Below are 24827 nucleotides of genomic sequence, written 5' to 3'. Positions count from 1 at the left end.
TCACCTGGCTGAATGGCAGTGGAGCTTATCTGACATTTGGGTCTGGAAGAAAAAGTTGTTACGCAATAGAGTAATGTCTCTTCTATTGCATGCCAGTGCTTTGCAATAACGCACAGAACATTGATTCAAGTGAAAAGGAAGTTTATTTTTATCTTTATCTGTAAGTGTTTATTTTAGTGGAGATTAGTGCTTCCTTATCTTCTGCCTTTTATTAGATAATTAATTTTATGTGGCTACTTTACTGGAATTAAATGGTACATTTCTCATGCCACTATTACTTCCATTTCACTGAAACTACACCTCTCCTCTATAGCTTGAGCAGCCATTAATTCACCCCACCCGAAAGAACAATTGCAGGATTTTCTCCTTTCTTGTTGCCTACCATTAATTTCACTGAAATGTTTTGGTTTTGGCAGCCCACAGAGTCTTGCTCGGTCGTAACTGTATGGAGTCTAATTTGTTCATCACTTCTTTCCTCTTCAAATGCTGCTCCTGCCTTTAGCATCTATTTTCAGTTCCTGATTTTAGTCCTCGATCCTTGATTTTTATTAATGATGCCTATAATTTCTGCATAAGAAGTGGAGGTTTGCTCAAATTATACCCCAGCAGTGCTTGCTGTTTCTTTCTCTGTTTTATTAATCTGGAAGATGTGTTCTTTCTGAACACATCCACGTATCATAGAAAGGATTACATGTACTATGGTTACAATGGCCTTAAAAGTATCTAGGGAAATAAATTACATAGATTACAGAGAGCGAAGTAGGTAGGATGGATGGATAATACCTTTCACTATGTAGATATTTTTCCAATTTAAAAATAGTTTGTTCTCATATGACAGTGTGTGAAGAGATCAATGATTCTCTCTGCTCTTCTGCTAAGCTTTTATTATTTACTACTATGAAATTATTCTTCAGTAGCCTTGTTTTATTAAGCTTTTGTATATAACTCAGTGAAGAGTCACAAATGTTTTGAATTAATTCAGTAGCTATAATTTTACTTAGTATAGAATGGCACAATTTAAAAAAATAAAAACAATGGGGAAGATCCTCTGTATGTGTAATTGGCATTGCTCCACTGACACCTCTGGTGCTATGCTGATTTACATCAGGGGAGGCTTTGGTCCTACACACATAATTATGGCCCTGATTCAGGAAAACACGTAAGCATGTATTTAAGTTGATCTGTATTCAGGAAATCATTTAAGCATATGTGGAAGTCTTTCCTTGGATCAGGGTCTATTAACTATAAACTATATGGAAGATATAGTTGACAGAGCAAATAAAGTAATAAAGGCTGGATCCTGCTCCTATTGCAGTCAAGGGTATTTAGAGAAGAGGAAATAATTGACTTTTTGGATTGGTGACTGTCCTGAAAAATTAAAAAATAAAAATAAAAATTTGGGTTAGCTCCAAAATGGAAATTTTTCAGTTTTCTCTCACCAAAATAAAAAAGTAAAAATGTTTTGTTTCGCATCAACTGAAAATGTTGTGGTCTGAAACAAAACATTTTGCTCAACCCAAAAAGAATGTTTTTGGGAATTGGGTTTTGTTTGGTTTCGGTTTTCTTTTAAATAAAACTACATAAATTTCTAAACAAAAAAAACTGCTTCAAAATGAAAAATTGAAATGCTGTTTTGAGAATATCGGAACAAATGGATTTCACTTTAGTTTCCCCCATTTTTTTGGCCCAAAATTAATTAAATTCAACCCAAATTCATTAACAGTTTCAGTCAACCTAAAATTGCATTTTTGGGGAAAATAAACTATTTGTCTGAAAAAATTCTCCCAATTCTAATGGCAATGGAAATTTGCCATTGATTTAAAGGCCGCAAGATACAACCTATATTTGCATGTTAATTTAACTGACAATGAATTGCAGTATTTCATATCCTTTCATTGAATTAAAGAACATACATGATTATATGAATGAATAATAATAATTAGCTTTCATATAGCACTTTCCATTCAAGGAACTCAAAGAACTTTGCAAAAGAAGGTAAGAATCAATACCATTCTTCAGTTAATTGAATGAATATTAAGTAAATTTTACTAATGTATATCCCCAGTTATTTGTGACTATAGAAGAGCAAATCTTTAGCACTCTCTAAGCTAGTACTCTCTAAAATCTTGGATTGGATGATGAGACATTTCACATTCCCTTTGAAGAAAATATAGAATTTGTTTAGTCTGAGTGCATAAAATCTGATGTCATACAAAGATAATAATATCCTTTTAATCTCAGTGGCATTTCTTTATTTTTTCCCCACTAATGTGACTTAGAAACAAAACTGGCTTAAAAGCAAACTAAGACACATCTCAAAAATTACTTTGATAATGCTAATATGCCCTTTAAAATTGAGGCCAGCTGGGAAAATGAAAGGGTGACAAGTGGAACCAGCTTGTTATAGGCTGGCATGATACCAGTCATTGGCATGGCCTAAATGACAGTAACGGTATCTGGAAAGTAGTTGATAAGGAAATCCTGTTATAATGCTGTGCTAGTTTCTTTCTTAAATTACATCGTATATGATTTTATTTGTGCTGTTTCTTGATTTTCTGACAAATTGATTTTTTTACTGAAATGCTCTTGTGCTTAAACAAATGCATGAGAGGTGGCTTTCAGCAGTTCTTTGGCAAAAGGAAAATCTAATGTATACTGAATTAATTTGATCACTCAGGAGAGCTCTTTCAAGGGCCCCATTCAGTTCAGAAGACTAAAATTCATGATAACAATTTACAGTGGAATTTTCAAAGGTGTTAAAGAAATTAAGAGCCTAAGACCAAGGTCCTAAAATATATTTAGTCACCTAGCTCTGCACTGGATCTGAACCTAAATCTCTTAGATGTCTTTGAAAATTCCACCCTTAAGTGTAACCAGAACAATCCCAGAAGGATTCTGAAGAAGGGCTCAGTCTTCATAAGACTTCATAAGATAATGGAAAGGGAAGAGTTGCGGTAGCAAAAGGAGATGTTCAGTGCAGAATTACAGCTTTGCAATCCTACTCTTGCCTGCACATGATAAGCTAAAGATCAGCATGACTGAGAAATGGAAAAAAAGATTATTAAAAATATAGACTGAGCCATAGGCGCCGACGCTGTGGGTGCCTTGGGGCTCAAGCACTCACCGAAAAAAATAGGGTGTGCTCGGCACGTGCAGGACCAGATTAATCTTTTGTGGGCCCCAGTATCTGGACCGTGGCCCTGCCCCCTGCTCCGCTTATGCTACCCCCTGAGGCTCCGCCCTCGCTCAGCCTTTCCCTCCGCTCAGCCCTGCCCCCACTTGGCTTCTTCTCCCCAAGGCTCCACCTGGGCTCTGCCCTGAGGCACTGCCCCCGCTCAGCCTCTTCTCTTTGAGGCCCCTCCCAGTGCTCGAGGTAGGAAGTGGAGAGGAGCACACACCGGCAAAAGCAAAAGTCAGCGCCTGTGGACTGAGCTTAATTTTACTTCCATGAGTAGTCTTATTGATTGCAAAACTGAAGATGACTTTGCATTGAAATTTAAAAGACCCCTCCTAGTTTCTACTTTAGACCAACATTTTCATAGGTACCCATTAGTTTTGAGTCCCTAGTGCCCAGCTTGAGAAAATAAACTTTCTATATAAAGCACATTGGGTTCCTGGTAAGGGAAATGCTATGCAGGAGCATAGTGAGGAATAAAGCCCCAATCCAGCAAATCCCATCAATAGGACTACTCAAGTGCTTAGATCATGGACTAAGTCCACAGCCCAAGAAGAAGTGGGTATTCTTTACACTTTTAGTTAATTCCCTTTTCTGTGTTTTCAAGTGGAAGACTGTCACCTTAATTTTTTTTCTCAACTACAAATTTTTCCTCTGACTTTAATTAAGCTGTCCTGTAGTTCAGACATTCATGAGCTTGGCATGGCTGTCACAACTCTGTCACAAGAGGGTCATAATATCCATCCTGTTGCTGGCATTTATATTCATGCTGAATAAATTCAGTCCCTGACATCTAAGATTTCCACAGGCTTTTTCTGCAGTAAAATCATCTTATTATGCTGTCAATAAAATGCTAAAGAAGAGATTACCTGAAAATGAATCCACAGCATTTGTCCCGTCTCACCAGTCAACATGTTAGCTAGTGGCAGCGTGAAAGAACCAGAAAAAGAACAAACAGAAATTAAATTGGTAAACCACGTCAAATACCCCATAATATATCTCCAGGAGCAACTCTCTGGTTTTTAATTCGCCTTAATGGTGCAATAAAAGACTTGCAAGCTAGATGAGTTACTTTTGTATAGATATATGCACACACACACAAAAATATATGGCCTGAGATGTTGAGCTATTCAAATACTTCTATGGCCAACATTAAGTGGTATGTAAGCAGCCCACAATCATTCATGAATTTATCCTCACACAGCCCTGTAAACTAGTGAAATATTACCCCATTTTATAAAAGCATGTAACGATTAAGTGACTTTGCCATAGAAAACTCAGGAACTCTGTGGCAGTACCAAGAACTAAATCCAGTTTCTCTTGACTCATAGCCGGGAACTTAACCACAAGACCCTTCCTCAGGGCAAGGTTTGTTTCAGATATGAAAATGTTGAGGTCTTTATAATGTATTTATTTTTTCTCCCTAAGAACTACATTTTCCTGATTCCTGCCCAAAATAATTTAATCTCTTTAATGTAGATAATCAAATATAACTTTAACTCTTTTTGTTAAACAAGAATACTAAATTATCTCAGGTCAGATTTTATCTCCTTTATTGTTCTGAGTACTAAGAGAGAATGGATTCCATAATTATCAAGACTGAATTTTGCTGGATGATATCGAAGCCAGAAGCACAAACAGGAATGATACTGGGGATGGTACAGTTTTAACTACATAATTATATGAGTTCTCCGGTAATAACTATGTGCTTGTAGTATGCCATACCTTCACATGCTTAAATCTGTAAATACCTTTTGTCGAGTGAATTCCAATTAAAGTTCTTTTTTAAAGAAGTTATTATGTCACAAGTTAATTCACTGTCACAGAAACTTGTAATACCTAAAAGAAAGCAGAAGAGTTATATTTATGTGCCAGTTGACTATTAAGACTGTACTTATTGATGTTTAGCAGCTTGTAATGGGAATGATATGACTCTATAAAATTGAAATTACAATCATATTTCAGGCACTCACTTTAAAGAATGGCCAAATAATCTCCCTAAGAGTTTTATGCATTACCTCAGGCACATCTTTGCCCCTCTAGATTTTATGCTGTCTTTGTTGAAATATTGGGAGCACAGCAACAGTTGTAATTCCATCTACAGGTCTCTTCTCCAAGGGTAACTGTTGGTCTTTTTCTCTATGTCAGCCTGTGAAAACAGATTGGCTGGGTATAGTATTTCCACTTTCCTGGAGTGTAATTTAACACCACATCATAATTCTTTAACCGTAACATCCTTCTTTGAATTTTCATGGGACAGTCGTTCAAAATATTTGCATATATATAGCATAAACACGATTTCCATTCCCACTGCAAAATCTTGTGCCATTTCCCATGAGATCATGTGATGAACTGAAATGCCATGAATCATTGTTGACACTACAAATAGTACCTTGCAGCCTGGATAAAGTAGGTTAATAGTGTTATACAATTATAAAAGCAACATTAACATGATTCATCCACCATAATATGGTTACTGGTGGAATTTCTTCTATGCATGTGAACAAAATTGCCACCAACCATTTTTCTTTCTGGACATTTCTCATCCCTACACTTACCATTACATATTGTCAGGAAACATCCTAATATTCCAGGCTAGTCCTTTTGGGTCCTCCAGGAGATGGCATTTCAGGCAGAAACTTTTTTGAGTTCAGTGATTTTATTACACAATGTTTGTGCTGACACAAACCAGCCAAATCAACAAGCAACCCAGTAGAGCTATCCTCCTTCTCATTGGTGCTTAACATTCTTTTTCAAAGCACCACACAAACATTAATTAACAAAAGGCCCTGGGGCCCGAGGTTTCCTTTCACTGAATGTCCCAGCATTCCTCTAGTCTGGAGGGCTCAGTAATAGGAAAGTCATTATTATTGTGCTTCTAGATTCAAATGATTGGGAGTTAGGACCCCGAGGGAAAGGAGCAAGGAAAGGGGAACCAGTAATAGTGAGACTACAGGAATTGAGAGCTACATGTTCAAGGAGACCTGTAGTAAGTGCTTTTCAGAGAGCCATGTTCTATAGTTTACAGCACTATATAACCAGCAATTTTCCTGCATCTGAACAACAAATGACATGCTATTAAATTGGCTGTTACATTACAAATCCTAAACTGCATCCCTTCCATCTGCACTTAGTCCTCTTGAAGCCTCAAAGGCTACACTCCCTCCATACTGAAAAATAGTTCTCCTGCTGCATTCAAATCTATGGCCCAGGTGTTCAAATAGGACTAGTGATTCTGAGTGCCTTACGTTTTGCGTTTCCAACTTAAAACACCTCGAAGGGACCTGATTTTCAGAAAGAGCTGAGCACCACCCTGTGCAAATTAGGCCCTTTAAAAGGCATCTTAAGTTTGACAACCAAGAACGGAGGCTTCCAAAACCGCTTGTCACTTTGGAAAACCTTGGCCTGTATCTTTTCCCCAAGCCTTTCCATGTTACAGTACTACTTTAAAAAAAATACTACATTTATCAAAAGCAGCATAAATCAAGTTACAGCTTAGCTCAACCTTCCCTGGGCCCTCTCCTGGCTACTCTTTCCCAGAAAAGACCTATCCATTTCTTCTCCCCTGCTTTCGCATGGTGCTTCCCCAAGATCACATCACATGATATGAGTCTCAGACCTAGCTTCAATATTCTACTGGCATCCTTCATCCCAGGAGAAGATCTGATCTGATTCATCTCTCAACCTTATGCAATTAAGCCCCAGACAATGTTATTTCAGTACTCTTCCAAAGTGAACCTCTTGAACTTTGAGGTTCACCATCCCCCTTATTATCTTCAAGGGTCATGCAGCTGACATTCTTCTTTCCCAAAAGCAAGATAGAAAGCTTATTTTTTCCTCAGGATTGTTTTCTGCTGTTCTCTCTAATTCTCCTGTTTAAAGTTTTATAATTTGAACAATAAAAAGTGGATAGAAAATGAGCATAATATGTTAGATAATGAACAACATTGTCAAGAGCTTAATTGCACAAGGTTTTATAGATGTCTAGAGCACAAAATACATGACATATTAAAACAAAATTGTGTTTAGTCTCTGTTAATGTAAGGTAAATTAGATATAATCTGAGAAAAAATGAATCAATTAGAATCAATTAGCAATTAGAATCATATTTAGCAAACCCATTCCTGCTTTATTTTTGTACTAATAAGGATTCATTGAACTGAACCTCAAAATTCAGACCCTGACGCTGAACTTTCCCAAGGATAGCGTGTATTCCACAGGGTCCCCTTGACTCCTTCTTGAAACTCTGAAAAGGGCTTTCTGTTGGGCTTGAGATCCTTGCAGAGAAGGCAGGCCAGGGCCTTGAAGCTAGTGCAGAGGAACAGGGACATCCTATGCAATCATGGGATTTGGGTGCTGGATTCTCTGATTCTGCCACATGGCATAAACCCATCCACACAACAGAAGAATTCAGAGGAATCTGTGCAATAGGAACATGTTCACCTTCCATGGCTTTCTCCTGCAGATTTTTCCTCTGGGAGGGAATGAGTTATCTCCTTCTCCCTCTCCCGGAATAGCTATACCTATGCATGTTAACATAAGGAAATCAGATCTCATGCTTCAGGGTTTAAGCTGATTAGACTTGATGTTGTTTGTATCAGGAAGGAAGTGTCCATCCCACACCCAAAGCATGCTGTGTACAATTGGCTATGGACGACACCTCAAACCCATAGAAGTCAGTGGCAAAACTCCCATTGCCTCCAGTGGGGAAGCATTTCACCCTATATGTATTATTTCAGTGTAGGGAAAGGGATTTGTCTTTCTTTGAAAGAAGATTTTGACCATTGGTAGAGGCAAGATACAGATCATATCTGGCACTGCATATCCTACATTCCTAACTATACTTGACAAGGCCCATGTTCTAACCCATGTCCCTAATTACTTGCTTGTCATTTAGAGAACCTGTGGTTTTGACTTTTTTGCTGATTTAACTTTAGTAACTTTTAAAGAACAAAATTAATTATTTGCATTCACTTATACTTCTGCTGCTTCAATCAGAGACATAAACCTATTTGGTTTTATTTCTCTTACTTGTATCTTGTAATTCAAAGGGGTCCATCTCACAAAAAACTTTTCTTAAAATTACAGTATTTGCCATTAAAAAGTCAAGCTTTCGGGTTATCAAATGCCAGGGGGTGTTGTGTGGCATGGAGGGGCAGATCCACTGAGCTCCACAGCCATCAGCTAATATCCATTTCCATTCCAAGTCCAGGACCCCTGATTGACCCTTCCCAATCAAGGAACAGATACCTCCAAATCTCTGGAGAGTCTTCAGACAAAGATTTGTCTACTGGAAGCTCTACAAGTAGCTGAAAAACCAAAGAGAAAGGAGGTCCTCTACCTCCTGAAAAAGATAGCTGCAGCTGAGCGCACTGTGTGTATGATGGACTTGCTGGAGAAAGTTGCTGCACAGTCGCTATCAAGACCACAATGCAACTGACCGCTGCTTCCTCAATTAACTCTTCTCTGCAAGCACTGACAGGGTGGGTAAATGAAGCCAAAAGGAGAATATCATTGGTGAAATGTCAGATACAAGGGCTCTCTGCCCAGGTGCAGAGAAGCCTCACTGGCCTGCTTCTCTTAAATCTAAATTGGCAGACCTCTTCTGAGGGATGGTTTCTGCACAATAAACTGAGAATTAGAGAGTTCCTGAAGGAGCAGAGAAAGGCAGCCTACTAGAATTTGTTCCCCGGCTCCTTTCAGAACTGCTCAGCCTGCCGGATGATTCTAAATTTGATTTAGAGAGAGCAAATAGGTCCCTGGTGCCTAAGCCAGTCTCAAATGCCAAACTTCATGCACCGATTGTCAAATTTCTCAGATTTACTGTAGAAGAATAAATAATGAAGCTAGCTCATGGGAAAAATGTTTTGAGAGATGCCACAAAATAAGATAACAATTTTTTCAAGATTTTGCAAAAGATGTGGTTGAACAGAGATCAGGCTTTAGCAGAGCAAAGGAATTTGCCAAGGAGCAAGGGCTCAGATATGTTATAAAGCTCCCAGCTAAGTTTCATGTCAAGGTTGGTGAGGAAGTGCATCTGTTCCTAAAGCCACAAAAAGCAGGACATTTTTAAATAGCCTACATTGATTGAGTACCTGTTCTATTTTATGACAAGTTTACTTCCCATTTGTCATGTCTGCCCTACCTGCATCTATGAACTTACCAAGTTACTGTGACTAACTAACATACTTATTTGGGTTACCTCTTCTGCTCCAGGCTTATCCCTTTATTAATTATTATTATTATTTAACTTTTGGGGCATGTATATCAAATGGCTGAATGGGAAACATCCCAGCAGAGGACCTCACTCCAAGCTGATCTCATGTGACTGTGGACAGGATTTATTTAAATTGTGTATTAGCAATACTAAGTATCCCTGCTCCTGTGTTTTTGCTTGGGAATTAATGAAACATTTGACAGCATTCCTAAAGGAACAGATCAACATGAACCATTTCTTTGTGATTATTCAAGTACTGTGAGCTCAGCACCTATGTACACCAAAGAGAACAGTAGGGGGCAGCATAGCTCCCTGTTGCTCTGTAGAAATGTGAGGGCTCCACTTTTTGGTACCAGTAGGAAATGCCTTATTCCTGGGGGTCCTCAATGCCCAGCAGCTTGACATCCCATGTGCTGGAAGTGTGAGACAGCTCTCCTCCCCGCAAGACATCACAGAAAGCTTCACGGGAGCTGAGCAATGTAGCCATACCCACTATGACCAATGGAGCAGAAAAGAAGACCAGTGTGAGTTGCTGAGCTACAAAGACAGTGATTTCTGCTCTCCCTATCACCTCCTGCTTCCTCCTTCTCACCCTGCCCCTGCTTCTCCATTTCCCTCCATGTCTCCTGCACTTCTCCCCCTAATGCCTTCCCCCTCCACCTGCTACTTCCCTAATCTCTTTCCCCTTGTTTCCCCAACCCGTCTTACTCTGAATCCCCGCCTCAATCTCTGCAGTCCTTTCCCCCACCCTAGCACCTTGTAAAAGCTCAAACTCCGAGTACATGAACATTAAGTTAATATGGAAGCATCACTTGTTCAGTTGAATTATTTGTTGTGTTCTTTGGTGCCATAATTTACAATTTGTGGAAACTGTTAGATTGCTCCTGTAAAAGCTTTATTTTTATTTAATATGGGGAAGGGAAAACTGAATGTTTGGTTGCAAACTAAAAATAGGAGGGAACATGTGGCCCTGGGAGAATAGTTCCCATAAACACATGTCTCACTCAGTGCACCAAGCGGTATTACCAACTCTCTAGGGTTTGCTTTAGCACACTGAAAAAGATTACCTATTAGGGGATAGTATACAGGCATATCTTTGACATCCCGAGTTAAGAAATATGGTTGTGGAGTGTATGCATCCTTTCTGTCTCCTGCAATGTAGTTACTACCTTGCAGTATGGCAAAAAAAAGGTTAAATAATCATCTCAATCATGAATCATGGTGGAGCTCCTGACCTGGATAGTATGTCTCCCTAGCCCAACCCTTGGGATTTGGTTGAGTTGGTTTAGTTTTGTTTAAAGCATGAAGTGTTTGATAATTGTTTCCTTTTCTTTGTGATCTACTATGGTTGGTAAAATAAGTTGTATGTTTTTATATTTTTGCTGTAACTTGGCTTTTTGTGTTCTTCCCTTCCTCCTCTCCAGAGCCCTCTCCTCCCTATTCCCCGGAAGTCTGACAAGTGGAAAGCATCTTGCAGTGTAATCCAAAATCTGTGGAATAAATGTCTAAGACACTTCGTCTATAGACTCCCCCCGCCCCCACATTGGTTTCTATGTGGGAAGCAGGACAATATGTAATAGAACAAATTGTACAAACACCTTCGTTTGTAAGACTACACGTACAAAAATAATCCTTAACATAGCGAAAGGGATCCTGAATCTTAATTTTATTCCCTGGAATGTAAAGGGTCTCAACACTCCAATTAAAAGAAAAAAAAGTATACTTATTATTAATGAAACCAAAGGCAGATGTAGTGCTTTTGCAGGAGACACACTTGACCGCAAATGAGGCTGCTAAATTAGAACGTGACTCGATAGGAAAAGCAGGGTCTTGCTGTTTCTGATCCAAATCCAGAGGCGTAGCCATCCTCTTCCATAAAGCTCTGGCAATAACAGTCTGAGTCACTTTCAGATGATCAAGGCAGATTTTTAATCCTTAAAGTCACCATACATTGATCTGAACAAATCATTGCTAATATGTATGAGCCTGACCTTGATGATCCTGAAACCTTTCATAGGTTTTTACTAAGTTATATCGAGAACACCATATCCCTACTTGGTTTTAAATGAGGTGCTTGATCCTTCTGTGGACAAATCTTGGCCTCAGGCTCATAAGCCAACCAAACTAGAATGGCTCTGGAGCTGCACATTGAAGATCAGGGACTATGTGATAACTGTCATTTTATACATCCAATGGGAAAGGACTATTCTATAGGGTAGCCCCTGTTCCTCTAGAGAATTCTTTTTGATTCCCAGGGACTTGTATTAATGGAGGAGTCAATTACAGAATTAACTAACTGCCATCTCTGATCATGTGCCTATAACTCTTCAAATAGCAACAGACCGGGTCAGAAACAGCCATGTAGATGGAGATTTAATTCTTCACTTATTAGATCCCCATTTCAAAACTTTTCTTGAACAAGAAATTAGCCTGTGCCTGGAGACAAATGAACCCTCAACATCTTCTAATAGGTTACTGTGGGAGCCACTCAAAACCTATTTGAGAGATAGAATTATAAATTTTGCATCTGTCAAGAAGAGGGAACATGGAAAAAATGATAGTCCTACAGATAAAAGTAAAAGAGCTCGATTTGTCTTATGCCACAGATCTATCTGCAGATTTGCTGCAACCTCTGATTAATTGTAGATATGAACTCAATAAGCTGCACTCAGTGCAGGCTGAATTTGCCCTGTTTCAACTCAGGTAGGACTTCTGGGAATTGTGTGAAAAAGCTGGAAAACCGCCTCAGACAAGGGACCGCTGCATGCAAAATCACGGTCATCCATGATAAACATGGTAAATTATGTACATCACTAAAGATATTGAAGAGGACTTATTTAATGTGTATAGAGATCTGCACAAATTGGACACCTCCTCCATAGATCCTTTGGGTCAATTTTTCAAAAATAATACATTGCCACAAATTATTGCCATCCAGCATAGAAACCTTGACGTGGTTTAATTCCACCACAAAGATTTTGTGTTTTGGTGGCTGTAAGGATTACCAAGTGGATGATTTTACACAAATGGAGGAGTAAGCTTATGTCCATGAAAGAACAGCGGTATTCAGACGTGTCTGAGGGAGCAGTGAAAGAAAGAATAGCTTATTGACATAGACAGCAATTATATGAATCTGAAGAAATCTGGATCCTATATCTCAATATAGTTGGATAAAGAATGCTGAGATAGCTTAAATAATGCCAGATTTCTGTTCCACCTGACCTCTCCCCTCCCTCTTTCTGCCCTCCATTCCCTCCTTCCCTATTTGTGTATGTTTTTTTAATCATTATTGTCACCCCCATCCTACCATGTTATGTCTCTGTAATTTTATTTGATTTTGTATTATCTTCTTTTGCAACACTGATAAGATTTTAAATTGTGTAATTGCACAATTTTATTGGGTATCCTGTGAAATGTGCAGTATTTAGTAACAGACAACCTATAAGTCATTTATCTTTTTAATTTTTCTTTATGAAAATTATTAAAAAAACAAAGTTGAGATTTCTTTGTGGTTACCATATCTAAGTTTGAAAAAACCACCCAAACTACAAAAGCTTTTGAAAATTTTCAACCAACAATTTTTCCTGCTAAAATCAAAGGGTGTAATTGAAAATGACTTTGGCTGAAAAATTCTTCTTGATGGGAAATTTTGAAATGAAATAAAAAATGTTTCATTTCATTTCAAATGTTTTTTGTTTTATTTCTCAAAACACAAAACATTTTAAAGTCTTCTTACAGGCTGGTCACTCTACCAACTCTGTGTCTTTTCTAAAGTTGGAGACATTTTGAAAAGGTACAGAGTGGAAGAAGGGGGAAAACAGGGGGTGGGGAAATGTGTGGGGGTGGGGAAATCCAAGTCTGGGCACTATTAAGTGACAAGACAGGGGGAGGGGGAAACCAGAAAAATCAACAGAAGGGGAAATAAAAGATCATGACTTATTTCATTTTTAATTGTTCCATTTCAACCCCTACAAAATGGAAACAACTTTTTTTTGAGGGAGCTGTACAAATAACTCTGATTTTCTCAGATACCAAGGTGTAGTAACTGTAGAGGAGATACTCTCTTTTCAATAGCAACTGCCAATCTGGGTACTCACTATTCTAGCTAATGCTCATGACATTCTCCCTTCACAGTAGATGGTGCCCAAATGTTGAAAAAATACAGAACAGGATTTAAACTGTAGACAATCCAAGCCAAGATTTTAAAAAGTGACTAGTAGTTGTAGGTGTCCATCCTGAGGCACTTTAAGGGACCTGATATACTAGATAATTATCAAGACTTCTTTTATATCCAGGCCTTCAAAACCCAGTAGGCTTCTCTTCTGGAAGGAGGATAGAAGCGGTGTGCAATGGAGCTGCATCTGAAAACCTTTTCAGTTTAATGATCAAGTAGCTGGTTAAAAACATTTAGCTTTTCATTTAATGGTCCATGTTATCTTTAGCAATATTACATTAATATTGAACAATCTGAGAGTGATTCTAATAATTAATGATTGTAGAATCAGCATATAATGATTCTAATAGTTAAGATTGTAGACTCAGACTTTAAGGCCAGAAGAGACCATCCTGATCATCTAATCTGACTGCCTGCACATCACAGACCACAGAACCTCAGAATAAGAGGTGTGTCAAAATATGCACTGGAAAGTCACAGGCATAGAGTCCAAGATTTATCTCGCATATATTTTTGGTTACACAGTTTCTCTACCTACCTGGTCAGCTTCATGAGACTCCAAATGGCACATTCATTGTAGATTGACACACAAAGGATGTCATCTCCATAGCAACAGCAGTCATAAAAACATGTTCAAAGGGTAGGTACTCAGCACCTTCTAACATCAGCTCCCTAGAAGGTGTTTCAAGTTAGGAACCCAAAACTTGAGGCACCCAAAATCAATAGCTACCTTTTGAAAATCTTGACCCTCAAACTAAAACAAATACAGTAACCACCACCAGAGACAGCATGTGGGGAGGGAGCATGTGGGGTCATGTGCTCCCCCTTCCCCACCCCCCAGATTTGCTGCTTTTGCTTTTACTGAGCACGCTCACACAGACTGAGCATGTTCAGTAACATCTGCTGAAACCACTACCCTCACTCTGTCCCCCTGCACTCCGCAGGTACAGATCATCTCTGACATCAGTAAGAAGCTTGAGAGCCAACTGGATCAAACTTTCAAATCTTCCTCACATTTTGATAAATCCTGTAATAAAAACCACCCTTTAAAAAAGGTCACCTGTTACCTTAATTCAGAGATTCTCAAACTTTTGTACTGGTGACCCCTTTCACATAGCAAGCCTCTGAGTGCGACCCCCCCCCTTATGAATTAAAAATACTTTTTTATATATTTAACACCATTAGAAATGCTGGAGGCAAAGCGGGGTTTGGGATGGAACATGACAGCTCGCGACCCCCCACATAATAATATCATGACCTCCAAGGGGTCCCAATCCCCAGTTTGAGAACCCCTGCCTTAATTCAAAATAAAATCCAAATCTCAATTATCTAGATTGTTGTCTTGCTATAGACACATATAAATTTTGGTCTGCAAGAGGTAAACTTGCTTTAGTTCTCCAAATAAATTAATTGTGTTTGTTTTACTGCTTTCATTTGTCAAGCTCTTAAATAAAAAGGGTCAAGGTGAACACACTACGTTTTCAGTGAACTCTCATTTTTGCCCTCCAAACCCTGTTGGATGTAGTTCTGCTGATGTTAATGTCAATGGAAATATCATGGAAACATGACTGCTTGTGATATTTCCAATGGAAATATCAACCAAAAGAAATATTCAAATATTATTTGTCTTGTAAATATCATAAGGATATTTACTGCTAAGAGCAAAGTAGGGGGAAGAAATGGAAAGCTGAGAGGACTGATGAGAATGAGAATGGAAGATGGAAAAACTCTTAATCATACTGTAGCAAGCAGGTTTGTAAGGATACAAACCCATAGAAGAAAAAATGTTCAGGAGATGGTCATCATACTGGATGTCAAAAGATTACTAGGATTTAGAAATGCAAAAAGACCAAGAGAAATGGAAACCAGTAGAGAAGAGTGAAAAATCTGAAGACAGAACAGTTTTGCAACAGACAAAGTGCTGTTTAGGGAAGGGAAGTAATATATCAGAGGGAATACAGTGATGAATATATAAATAGTTCTACTATGTATGTATATTGATATCAACACATTAGTACATTGAGGTAAATCTTCTATAGAGAATTATTAAAATATAATTTGGTTAAATAAAATGTATATTGCTAATGCCCATTTTTGGGAATTAACAGTAGCATGGATATGTTTCCTATTATTTAAAATACTGAAAACTCACTCAGCATGGTTCCCCTTCCTTAATCCGAACAAATAATTTCTACTGGCAAAGAAACTGATCTTCTTGCAGGTCATCCTTATGGAGGAGAGACTAAATGTACCCTGGTATAATTAGGCACAACAACGACTCACTTGTTTAAATGAGAGTTGTGTCCACTTACTTGCTAAGTTTGGTCCCAAAACTGAGTGCCAGCAAAGTCATTGCACAATGATTGAGAAATAATGTGCATCTTAGAAAAAACATTATGTTGATTTTAAGAAGCCTAGTACTAGATAACTATGAGAATTCATTTATATCCAGGTTTTCAAAGTCCAGTAGGTTTCTGGAAAGAGTATAGCAGAGATGTGCAACTGAGCTGAATCAAACTATTTAGTGTATTGGTCAGCAAGTAGCTGGTTAAGAACATTTAAGCTTTTCTTTTAATATTCCAGTTTATCTTTTGGAATTGGAAATGAATAAAGTCATCTCCAAGTGATTCTAATTATTAATGATCAGTTAAGAGATCAGTAACATGTCTAACATATGCAATGGAAATTCATATATGTACAGTCCAAAAGTTTCTCTTTCATATTTTTGTGGTTACACAGTTCCTTTGCTCTGCCTTCCTGGTTAGCCTCCTGAGACAACAAAAGCTAAATCTGAGATTCAAATAGTATGTCGGGTTTTTTTTCTCCCTTCCTGGACAGTTAACTGCACAGTTAATAGTGTTCGCTTAAACATAAGTGAAAGGAAATCAAACTCTTATTTTCACATTCTTCTAAAATAGCAGATAAAATCTTTATGCCTGTTCAAATGCATGCATAATATCTTCAAAAGGATTTTATTTATTATTCAGAGATTAAACTAAACTTTCTTGAATCATAATCTTCAGAGTTCTTTATTTTTTCAGGATACTTGTCTGAGTGGTTTGAGATAATATACCAGCTAGAAAACAGCTCAAAGATAAACCATCATCTTAAGGATTCATATGGCATAAGTGTTCTATTGATCCTTGTGTTATGAGATGCCATGTCATTCCATTCCCAAGCACATATTCTACTAGTTCAATAAATGTGTCCAAACTTTAATGATCAGACTGCATACATTATGGCAGTAGTTACTTTTCCCATATACTTTGGGGATTGAGTTTCATAATTTGTTGACTGAACTGTCTGGTTTGTTGATCCAGCCAAATTTTCAGATAAAATGGTTGTTTGCTTTGAAAATTGAATTGTGGAGTCTCGTAATTGAGATATATATTTTACTAGGTTTGGGCATATTTTAATGATGACTATGAAGAACCCTGGCTATAATACTGCAGTGCCCAATTAGCATTTTGCGTTACATGTTCAACTATTTCCGTTTGTGCAATAGAAAGGTTAACTACATCCTTACTAGCATGCATTACTCGTGAGTTCCCAGCTCAGCATAACAAGACTGGGGTTAGTACTTAAATCCTCCTGGGGTGGGTCTCTAGCAATAAACTGCTCCAGTTCAGTACATCTAGCATAAGGTTCTGTGTATTGCTCTGCAGGAGATTACTGGACTGGAGTTCAGCTAAGCTCCTTTTGCATGTCTTACACCAAGCTTATTCTTTGCTGCTTTCTATAAAGGGGAATACCTTCTTGTCAAATCCTTGCTTATTGTTTCCCTGAACTGACTTTTCATATCTTTGTTGTGCCATAGGATTTCTAGAACTGGCATACTGTGGACTCGGTCAAGTTGTATGGACACCACCCTTTAGGCTGCAAAGGCACATCTTCAACTTTCACACATCCAGACACTGATATGGACATGCCCAGTTCTGTGAATTTCCTTCCCACATTTTGACCTTGCAGGACCAGTTATAGTAAGGAGTGCTATTAGGCATCAGAATTAATTGAACAAGTTGTTCTGATCTGAGTGTATCCAAGAAATCAGCTATCAATATATTCAGCTCTTACAAAAAGAATATACATGTAGGTCAACAAAGCAATGAACACAGAATGTGATTGGTAAAGATCTTCTAAGATGTGTAGCTGGTACAGGAAAACATAGCATGAACAGCAGAGTATGAAGATAACTGCTGAACTATGCAAAATGAACAACAAAATAGCTTGTTTATGAGTTGTGGATTTTATTAAATGTAATTACTTGGGGCTTTAAATCAAGAGTGGCATCAAAAACAAGTGTCTCTCGAATGTAATTACTTTACCCTGTGGCTTGCATGGTAAATGGAAATAGGGAGGCTGATGGTTAATAGGTAGTATTAAACTAGTGTGGCTTCTATGAAGTCCTGTCTGGTCATGAGTGATTATTAGGGGGCAGTGGCTTTTAAATGAAAATATCCAGAATATAAAAACTATTAAAGTTTACAGTTGAGTCAGCAAAGCAATACTGAATGGAAAATGTAACTAATATGTCTCACTTAAAATGCATAGTATATTTTTAAGTTGATCGAGAGGAATGGGTTATCAAAATTCAGATGCAGTTGTGGAAATCACAATGGAATTCTAAAGGTGAAGCTTTCCTTAAAACTAAGGCCACAGTATTCTGGAATAGCTGAGGATTGTCTGTGCAAACAACCAAGAAAGCTTAAAAACAATGTCTACCAATATGTGGTGCATGCTATGGAAGGTTTGAGAGAACTCATGAACTAAAGCAGACAGCTTTCTGATTTGTGTAAAATAATGATAATAGAACATTACAGTTTTATTGACTGTATACACTCTTATTTCTTTCGATTTATATACATAAACATGCCTATCCCACACAGTAGGCATTGAGTCCCTGGAATCTCAAGTATTGTAAAGCAAAGCAGTTTGCTGGAAATAACTAATAAGAATTCCAGAAGATGGTATTGCAAGGCTCTGATTTGCTGGGTAGGTTATAATATGAGAGCAAGACAGGTTCTGGTAACTGTAAAGAAATTGTAACAAGGGGCCCCTTATTTCCAGAGCCTAGTGAAATAGAGAGTTTGAGGTTTGCTTTGATTGCTGAACTTGGCTCAAAGAGAACTCAATCAAGGCAGCCTCACCCACTGAAAAACTGGATGAAAATGGATCTTCTAACCTTTAGAATACTTGTCTCAGTCCTTCAGGAAACCAGAAGAAATACCATGTGAGACAATCCATACAACTACCATGAAGTGACAACTCAGCTTAAAACTAATCACCAAGAACTGTCTTAAAATTTCCCTGACATCCAAGTAGTGCAGAAAATGTTAGGCCATCTTCTGCCATCCTCTCTCACGTTGATTTCAGTGAGGCTATGCACGGTGCAAGGGTCTTCTCAATGTGAGTAGGAGTGGCAGAATCTGTCGTACTGTCTTGCTTCAATGAAAGTATCATGGAGTGGTGGGGGGAGCACACTCCACATTTCTAAAAAACCAGCCCAGTTTGTGGAAGCAGTTTTGATTCTGACTAATTCTGAGTCAAAGACTCTGTTCTGCTCTACTAAAACCCACTTGTATTGTCATCAAACAACAATACTGTCTAACTGAAATATGAAACTATAATCAAAGACTGGCTCCTGATGAGATGAATGGTTCAGAGTCAAGTCATAAACTCCAGGTGACTGAGCAGCTCAGCTCTCTCACATATTTATGTCTGGCTTTAAACATTTCATAAAAAAATACTAACTTTGGCTCTGTCAGCCATTCCAATATTTTTAAAAGTTCACCTTCCTCTGAAGTTTTTGACAAACTGATTCAGAGGTGCAGATTCTCTAGTAGTTAGAGGCTAGGACTGGGAGTTAGAGGACCTAGATTCTATTCCTGACTCAGGAACTGGTTTCAATGACACCAGAATCAGGGCCAAATGCAGCAGCTCTGAGAAGCTTTTCTCTCCCTTTTTGGAGAAGTCAGTTTGCTGTGCCCCAGTTTACCCCCTGTAACATAGTAGTAAAAATACTCACCTGTCTGTCCAAAGTACTTTGAAATATTCAGAGGAAAAGCACAAAGGTTGAGCTTTTAAAAGTCAACCTGAGGATTTAACCACACAGCTCCCAATAAATAAAAATCAGTGGAATTTGTGGGGCTAAATCCCCGAGCTAGTTTTAGAAATCTTAACTTATAGACCATGAATGCAAAGTGTTCTGTTCCTAAAGTTAACTTATTTCAAACATATGCACAATTTCAGTCAATACGGAAGTACACTAATCAATGCTGCGTATGTGTAACTAACATGATTTTGTAACACATTAGAGCAGTTTAGTTTTACAAAGAAATCCTGTTCACTTCTACATAATTCTCGTATTACTTGTGTAGAAGGCTTGGAATGGAAGGTGGAAATCCACACTTTTACCTACATAAAATATGATTTTCCAGTTAAATAATTTATCCGAGGGCTGTGTTAAGCCTATAAGGTCTAAGCACTTCCCACAGAAGGAGAAAAACAAAGAGACATTTCCAGTGATAACATGTAAAATATGGATAAGCAACATTGTTACAAAAAATTGAATTGTCTAAGTAGGTTGCATAAGTCATGCACAGTCAAGTTACATGTAGCTTTGCTCTAAAATTAATTCAGTATTTAATAATTTAGCAATAAGAGATGAGAGGGCATGCACTGCAGTGTATTATAAAATGGTTCTGAAACCTCAGAGGTTTGAAAATGCAGTCAGGTGACCGTGTCAACACTCACTAATTTCAGCAACGTACCAAACCGTGTCACTGATTCCAGTACTAACCCAGGATTCTTACCTACTCCTCCAGTTCCTATCCGCAGGGTTTCTCCTGCTATATTATGTGGCAATTCAATGAACTGAATTCAGGGACACAGCTGCAAGCAGTAGTACTCTAAAAATAGACATTGAAGTCAATGTGCATTTTCCTGAGTAAGGAGTGCAGAATCAGGCCTTATAGCGGTAATCAAAGAGTGAATCACCACTTGCAGTTTCGCTGCCTTCTTTCAATACTAGTTTCATTCCCTTTGTCAATGCATTTTGGGGGAAAGAGATGGCACCTTTGTGTTTTGGGGGAATGTTTACAGCACTTGACATGTTGTGGCACTACTGGAAATGAATAAATAAATAATGATTGTGAAAACTGTTCTGAGTGTCATCACAGTGTATCTGTTGTGTTTCCCTGCTGCCTTCAGCAACCCTGCAGATGAACCAAATTGAAAACACACACACATATACAAGCAGTTAGAGAATCTCTTAAAAAGTACAATAAAAGGAAAGGGTGGGGATAGTGGGATGCAATATCAAGAGAGCCAATCCTGCTTTCCTTATAGATTCAGAATCCCTGCTGAAACCACTTGCACACTAATAACCCCATATTTTCCACAGTAATACAATTAACCTCAATAATAACTCATATCATTACCACCAAATTCTGCCCTGGGAAGAAGATAGAAGGTTGTATTCAATGTTCACAAGAATCTATGCCCCAGCTATTATATTGTTAAATTTTAAAACCAATAGCATTCCATATTAAAGTGACATTTTACAATTATTTTATGATGCGTTCAGTCCTTCATCTGTATATAACCTAACTTAAGACCTGTGTGGGCAAACATTTAAGCAAACATGTGCTTACCTTTTCCCATGTGAGCAGATCCATTAATCCTACTGGGAATTAAGCAAAAACATATGCTTAAGTGTTCGTACGATCAGGGCCTGAGATTGGAAGCTTCTGAGGATATGGGCCAGGTCTTTTATTCCTGTAAAGTTCCATATACATTTAAGTTGCTACAGAAATGATAATAAAAATAAAAAGTTGCACTATAGGTAACTGTGAAGAGATAATTTAGCTGAATAAGTCTCCTTTCTTAAATTAGTGAACGCTTCTTACAATATATAACACCAAAGCACATTTTCCTTAAGGAATTATAAACATTTTAGAGCTATTTACATTTTCTAAAAAGAAAGCAAAGAGGTCAATGAAACAGAAGGCAGGCAGCCAATTTGGCAATGAACTCCTGCTGTCTCTTAAGATGAAAAATACACACGGCACCAGCTAGACCATATTCAAAGTTTACAAAAGATCCCAAATTTACCTAAACAAATCAGTTTTCTTTAGATACATTAAAGGCTAAGCACAGAAGCATTTCTTTTATTAGAAAGTTTAGAGAGCTTTCCGTTTTATACGTTAGCAACCCTAAAGCTGCCATAGTGTGCTCACTGAAGTTGCTGATAACACTCCAGTCTGAGTAAAGAGCACCAGAGAAGCTGAACAGCATGAACGACATTGTCAGGTCAAACTCAGCCGAAATTTAATCCGTGATCCTTCACATGCAGGGCCGGTGTAAGGATGTTTCTCGCCCTAGGTGAAACTTCCACCTTGAGTGCCCCGCCCCATGCCCCCGCCCTGAGGCACCCCCGTTGCAGAAGCTACCCACCCTCTGCCCTGAGGCACCCCTCTACCCCAGATCACCCCTGCTCCGCGCACAAGCACGAGCACCCCGAGCACGCCGTGGCTGCTTCACTTCTCCTGCCTCCCAGGCATGCAGGACCAATCAGCTTAGGCACCGCAAGCCTGGGAGGCGGGAGAAATGAAGCAGCCACAGCATGCTCTGGGAGGAGGCGGGGCAGGGGTGAGCTGGGGCGGGGAGTTCCCCTGCATGCCGCTACCCCCCCCTTACTTGCTGCAGGCGGCCCTCCCTGTGCTCCCCTGTCCCAGCTCCCTCCGCCTAAATTCCAGTGGCGACTGGGGTGGCTGAAGATCCGGCCACCGCGGTCGCTGCCAAAGAAAATGGTGCCCCCCAAATCCCAGCACCCTAGGCGACTGCCTAGGTCGCCTAAATGGTTGCACCGGCCCTGTTCACATGGATCCACATAGACAGATTCACATGCCCACACAGAGCTCCATTAATCTTAATAGAATCTACATAGGTACAGGAGTCTTTACCCATGGGCAGTCAGACCTAGTGGTTGAACTAAGAGTCCAGGAGCAAGCCAAGGGTCAGTACTGGAGGCACAGAAGCCAGAGGCAGAGCCAGGAACTGAAGCCAGTAGCAGGACGGGAGCAGGGACTGAAACAAGGGCAAGTGCAGCTACAGGCATGGAACGCATGGGGCAGCCACTGATCTACTGTGGCAGCCAGGCCTATAAGCCAGGCCGAGCAGCAAGTCAGGGGCTGTGGCTACGCCATCAGTTCCAAGGCAGTGCAGCTGCACTCATAGGCTGCCAAGCAGTGAAGTTACACGGGGAGCAGGCCAGCCGCTGGTCCTAGCTGATCTGGAACCTGACAGCCCCTACATGCGGGTTTGATTTTATGGCCTTAGCTTTATAAAAGCCTTTATGAAACTTAAGACCAATGAAAATATTTCTGTGAACAGTATTTTTAATTTCCAATGAGACAATTTTTCCTTTTTTCATGAGGGAAATAGGAGATCTGGATCCACACTGGAACATTCCCAAAGTTAGGGAGTTTGTGACTTCAGGTTTTAGTTGGGGCCCATCTCTAGGGCTTTATTTTGTTTTATTAAGAAATAAGTATTCTCTTGTAGTTCTTGCAACCCAAACATTGCAACACTGTGCTAGGCCCTGATCTCGTTCCATCTAAGTTAATGGCAGAACTCCCACTGACCAAGACTGGAGCAGAATAAGGTCTCTAAGGACATGTCTACACTAGCATTCATGTTGGCAAAACTTTTGTCACTCGGTGGTCTGAAAGAACACACTCCTGAGAGACATAAGCTTTGCCAGCATAAGCACTTGTTTGCACGGCACTATGTCGGCGGGAGACGTTCTCCCACCAACACAGCTACTGTGGCTCATTGAGTTGGTTTTATTATGTCAACAGGGCAGATTTCTCCCATCAGCATAATGGGGCTACGCGAGCGATCTTACAGCTGTGCCGCTGCAAGCTTTAAGTGCAGACATGGCTAAATACAAAAGGAACTGACAGTGAAATTAACTAAATGAGTACAAACATAAAGGAAACTAGTTAGTCCACTGTGTTTCGACATAGCTGACACCTGAGTAAAATCATCAACAAGCTAGAAATTCTCGAGTCTTGATTTCATTATCTTTCCATGCACTCACACTCCGCTCACACTTTGGCCTGTGCCTATACAGCTCAGACCTCAACTTACCATAGGGATAAGCATGATATAAATGGAAGAAAGAAAGAAAATACCTACTCTTATGCAAAGCAAATATAGCACATGAGCACCAGGAGAAAGTCAACTTGTAATAGTTCTTCCAGCACCATGATACAGGAAACTGTTCTCTTCACATCTGCCCTGGTTTTTGTCCTGGAATTCTGAAACATTTCAACGTAAAAGCCATTGTTTAATATTTGATTTAGTAACTCTCAAAGTGTCACGTTGCTACCCCAACTGCCACCTGGTTGTTCTGTATTGCCATGACTCCCAACAGTCGGCATGAGCAGCTGCCCTAGTCACAAGCCCAGATGTTGTGATGCAATAACAGTTGTCTCACACTACTGCTATGCTGGGTTCTATCACTACTCTTAAAGGAGACCAATTCACATTTGCCCATCAGCTCTGCTGATATAAAGTGGCCATAAAGCTGCCATAAAGGCCTCTTTGAGGAATTCCCCAATGTAGGGGCCTCCTTAGCAGACACAGAGGCAGCGTAAATGGCTGCATGCCATCCCCTGCTGGAGTTCCAGAAGCTTGCAAGGGGCATTTCTGGGAGGGAGGGATGCATGGCTGGGGCATTGCCATACGAGATGTTGGTAGCTGAAGACAAGTTAGTGGCAGCTGCTCTACTCTGTGTCCCCGGCCAAACCAGCTACTGGCAGTCCCAGCATAGGGTAGGCAGAAAGATGGCCTAAGCTACCTTTACACCTCTCCCTCAGTCCCTATTCTGAGCTCAGCTCAGGTGCAGGAATGATATTTGTTGGGGTTCCTCTGAGACCTCTTCCGCTCTGTTCCTCAAGAACTCAGTTCAGCTCCAGTTTTATCCCTCAGGTCCCTTTATTTGGCATACAACAAAGCTACACTGAGTTGATCAGATTCAAGCATGGTAGGTGGGTATAGGGCGTACCACACATCCAAAGTTACACAGCAAACCTCTTCCTTTGTGTACATTTACACATGACATTGCATTTACTATACATCACATCACATGTTTTGGGCTCAGCTTAGTTTCTTTGTAGGAATCAATCCTCTGTCCATGCATTGGCTATGTACAGCTTGCTCTTTACGTTTCTGACTTATCTTATCCGTTGTCCATT

The 24827-nt window shown here is 39.4% G+C and overlaps 1 long non-coding RNA gene across 1 annotated transcript; it reads right to left on the bottom strand.

The window, feature by feature from the left end:
* Nucleotides 1-4067: 4067 nt before the first annotated feature.
* LOC120372439 lies at nt 4068-23938 on the bottom strand. The gene is made up of 5 exons (XR_005584967.1): nt 23767-23938; nt 21219-21342; nt 5194-5324; nt 4927-5014; nt 4068-4094 (listed from the first exon to the last, which is right to left on the bottom strand). It is a non-coding gene; the product is annotated as an uncharacterized LOC120372439 (long non-coding RNA).
* Nucleotides 23939-24827: the final 889 nt, after the last annotated feature.

The sequence above is a fragment of the Mauremys reevesii genome, linkage group 9, assembly GCF_016161935.1.
Source record: "Mauremys reevesii isolate NIE-2019 linkage group 9, ASM1616193v1, whole genome shotgun sequence".
In the NCBI taxonomy this organism is placed as follows: domain Eukaryota; kingdom Metazoa; phylum Chordata; order Testudines; family Geoemydidae; genus Mauremys; species Mauremys reevesii.
Note: the sequence above shows the minus strand (reverse complement) of the source record. Positions and strands in the feature narration are given on the sequence as shown.